A 4,774-nucleotide genomic window follows, 5' to 3' on the forward strand; every position below is an offset into this window, starting at 1 on the left:
TTCCACATTGTTATTCCGGAGGGTCTCGAATAGGTGTATGGGGGGAGAATACACCTATAGGCTATTTTTGAAATCTCAACACAGAGATCAAAACGAAACTTTTAACACAAACTCAGACACCTGTTTACTGAAAAGAGTTTTGACCAAAACAGGATTGACGACTGATACTGAATATTCTTCAGTAAGGAGTTATCAGTTAAGTTGAAATAACTTAACAGATGCACGTAAAGCTTCAGTCGAGTTTGATAAATAGAGATGTTATAAATCTTACTGACTATCAGATGATAGATCAGTCAGACTGATAACACACGCAGTGGAAAACTTTTGTTTCGCAATAGCCTTTTGGGTTGAGCACGTTGTTAGTCTTAAGTTTCTCTTTGCAATTAATCAGTTTTCAGTTGATGAAAGGAAGAGCACAAGTAAGAAAGTAAATACTGAAAACTGTAAATAACACAGAGATTTTTACGTGGTTCGAAAAACACTTCCTACATCCACGATCGGTTGATCAGACCAACAACTTCACTCTGCAAGTGCTTACGGGTGCACTGCAAACCGATGCTCGTGCTTACGGGTGCACAGTAAACCTGAACGTGTGCTTGGAGGTGCACACAACCGAAACAACTGAAGATTCAATCTTCGGTACCAACACACCTTGTTGGATTTCTCACTCCTAGCACGAACTGGTACTAGGATCTCACAGAGACAGAGTACCTTCCTGAACTCCTTTACAACTCAAACACTCGATTCACTCGGTTGAAGGGAGGTTTGAAAACTTGCCAACTAAACTTCAAAGAACAAGTTCTTTGGAGTTAGTTTGACCTTGCCTAAGGTCTAAGAGAATTTATGTAATCAGCAGTGACTGATTTTTGGCTTTGAGATTCTCTTCTTCGATTCAAACTTTGGAGAGGTTGGACTTTGGCTGAGAACCAATTTTGGCAGAATTTTAGCTTATGTTGTTGAATCGATGAAGATTGAAGTGATCCTCGAGCGCTATTTATAGGAGAAGTCTTGAATAGATCCGTTGGCGGAGAAGATCTTCAAGATTTCTTCCGTTAGAGAGTAATTTGAACTTGAGCTGAGGCTTCAATCTTCGAGGTTCCTTGTTTGGTGAGAACGGCCATTTTGAAGAGCAGGAGATGCGGCATCTCTGAAAAGGTAATCACCAAAGAGGATTGTCCTCTGCAGAGAAAGGACGATCCTGAGATCTCTGCATTTAATGCGGCTGTACTTCTGGAGTATGTGGCTTTCTTTGAACGTTGGAGGTTCAGTCCGACGAAGAATGTTTAACTGATACTTGACTTTAGTATCAGTCCGCTGATTCCACGTGGCACGCATTAAGTAATCAGTCCAAAACTGATTCTTCGACTGATGCTTCAGTCGGCAACTTCAGTCTTCAGTCTTCAGTCTTCAGTCTTCAGAACAACAATCTAAACTAGAAAAAGAACTCTAACACTTGAGTTCAAGCAGTTATAGTCTATTACAAAATAAACCTATTGATTTTGGTATCATCAAAACAAGGATTATGATATTCCATTAAGTTCCCAACACACATATAAATAAATAAATATTTCATAAACATATATAAATAAAAAGGTTGTAAAATTTTAACAAAGTGAAAGAAAATAAAACAATTTAAAATTTTAATAACCTATTTGTTTTAAATTCATTTTTGATGATTTGCACACCATATTAAAGATCTTGTTACGAACTTAAACTTAAGATGCATATCGAATATTTCTTTATAAATCAAATTTGATGATATTTAGAAAAGAATAAAAATTATAAAAAAAAGAGAAAAAAAATAGTGAAAAAATTATGGGAGAAGAGAGAGAAAAAATTGAGGGAGAAAACTCCTCTTTTATATATTATATAGATATAGATTTATATCCTAAATTATTGACCATTTAAAAAAAATATCATGAGTTCGGCGAGTTATTATTTTTAATAAATATGTCATATCTTATAACAAAATTAGAATTAAAATTCCCTGCAAGAGGCTAATGAGATATATCAAAAATCTACCGTCGAGAAAGAATAATGGATAGTTTTGTTAGTTTTCAAATAGTCCAAATGTTTTATACACCCTCCGACTCGGCCTAATAGGCTCATTTCTTTTCGGTACGGAGATTAAGAAACTTGCTTTTTGGAAGAAAAAAAGTGGTGTGATCCACACAACTTTAGCATTTTAATTACATGCACTCATAATTTTTGTTTAATCATCTTCATTGACTTAGTGCAAATTACACTAGAAACTGAATTAAATTAAAGTGACTGCTCAATGAATGTAAAAGATGATGCTCAATTTTTGTAAATGTTCTCATGTATGAAACAACATAAATGGGAGGCACCATATATACTCATAACAGAACATCAAGCATCACACAAATACATCACAAAACAACAAACATCCCAACAAAACAACAAACATCCCAACAAAACTCACATAACATCAGCCATCCCACCAAAACTTCACAAAGCATCAGCCATCCCAACAAACCATCACAGAACATCAGCCATCCCACCAAACCATAATAGATAGTTGTTGGGGATGAATCCAACAATTACGGATAAGGACGTCGGGGGGTCGTTCGGTACGATGGGCACTAGCAACCTGAAACACGAACAACGTTAGAGCACTTCTTGGAGCACCGGTGGGGTGTCAATGGAAGGGCCTCCGACACTCAAGTCAGTAAACAATATTAATAAAAATCGTATTGAAAAGAATTGAAAATAAAGGAAAGAGTAAATTGGGTCAATCCGGTTGACGGAGTTGAAGGGCGGTTGAGCGTCGGGTCGTCCCGGTTGATCTTGTCACCGGAAAACCTGAGGTTGATAGCGTGGAGGCAGAATAGTGCGAGTGGGGAGAGAAGGTGGAGAGAACGTGTTGGAGTGCGAATGATTGTGTGCCTCGAATGACCTAGTTAGTTATTATTTATACCGTGATGGCCTGGCGATTAGGGTTTCATTGGCACGTCTCCTTAAGCCCTAGTCGTTCCAATATTCGGGGGATCGTATCCCTGAGCTCATTTCTTTCCTTCTTCCCCAAGTCGCTGCCCTTTCTAGGGTTTAGGTCGATGGGCCTTAATGACCAAAAGGCACGGGTTGAATTGATTGGAATTAATTCTATTCTTTGGATTGGGCTAGTCGTTTGGGCCCTGAATATTTATTCAAATGAGATATACGAAATTTGCCCACTACAATAATCATAGACCGGTCTTAGGACCTCATCTAACTCTTCAATTTCTGGAACCATCGTCTTTGCCGCCAAACACTCCGGTACCACCGTCCGTCTAGCCTCTTTCACCGAATCGTGGACTTTAACAATGAGATCTCCGAAATAATCGAACCGATCTAGATAACAGAGTCGAGAACATATCCACCGCTTAGAGGGCCGATTTCGTCAATAGTGACGCTTACGGGGTCGGAATCCATCGAAACGAAATGGGGGTTTGTTGTATACATCACTGCGGTGAGTAAATCGGAGAAGGGTTATGCTACAGAGGTGGAGAGATGGAGAAAGAGGGAGAAGATCAGACTGTCTAGGGTTTGGGATATGAATTACGCCGCTAGAGAGAGAAAGAAGAGATGGAACGGAAGTGATAAATAAAAGTATGAGAATTAGGGTTTGACTTAATTAAGGGGTATATCTCCCCTTAAACCTTAGATTATAATGCCTTAATTATTTCTAAAATAAGAACAAGCCTATTCTAGTGGGACGTCCCAAAAAGAGAAACGAGCGTATTAGAATAAGACGAAGGGAGTAATAATTATCGATAGTTTTGGCGTATGTATAATGATAAATTGTTTAAGATATAAATTGTATATAGTTCTCTTTAGGACTAATACACTAATCTAACAGAATAATAGTCATTATTTACAACGAACGAAACTGAATTGAAAGTACAAGAATAAGAAATCGTAGAACAGTAAAGTCGAGTCGAGGAGAATACTCTATCAGTAAAACGAGATATGCCCCGATAGTGTTCTCAGTTTGGCGTGTCGTCTCCAAAGATAAAATGGCTTCGTCTCGTAGGTAGTAGCACCGCAGACCAACGAGCCGGAGCACCGTAGAGTAACGAGCTCCGACGAACTGGAATGAATCGAGAATATAACTCAACTATGAAATATATAGAATGTGTATGAGATGCTTGTGTAGAGTTTTGCAAGTCTAGATGATGCATGGAGTGACTTTCCTATTTATAGGCACAGTCCTCCCATGGGGAAGCATTTACATTAAAGGCTGCATTCAAATGACGGGAGTTGATGTTGTGAGGTAATTTATGACGGGAGACCAACGGGTCCTCCCGACTCGTTATGGGGACGGCTCTCCGTGTGCACCTACGGGCCCAAAGGGTTGGACCGAAGAAATCGATGGTCCAAAGGGGTCTAAGATCTAGTCTAAAGAGTCCCTACCAAAGACCAATTACCAAGATTTGAAGTCCATGGCCAGATGCTATGTAACACCCTAAATATATAGATTTATTATATAAGTTGAATTATTAGTATTTTACATACATTTATTTTATATAGTCTAATTTCTTTATATTGCCTGCCTTAATAATAATAATAATAATAATAATAATAATAATAATAATAATAATAATAATAATAATAATAATAATAATAATAATAATAATAATAATAATAATAATAATAATAATAATAATAATAATAATTGGTGATGCAAATCATGATTACAATTATTGATATATCTACTATATTTAATACTTTGATCATAAACTTTGTAGGCATCGAGAGTTGACTCTCAAAAGCT

The sequence above is a fragment of the Salvia miltiorrhiza genome, chromosome 1 (assembly GCF_028751815.1).
Source record: "Salvia miltiorrhiza cultivar Shanhuang (shh) chromosome 1, IMPLAD_Smil_shh, whole genome shotgun sequence".
Classification (NCBI taxonomy): domain Eukaryota; kingdom Viridiplantae; phylum Streptophyta; class Magnoliopsida; order Lamiales; family Lamiaceae; genus Salvia; species Salvia miltiorrhiza.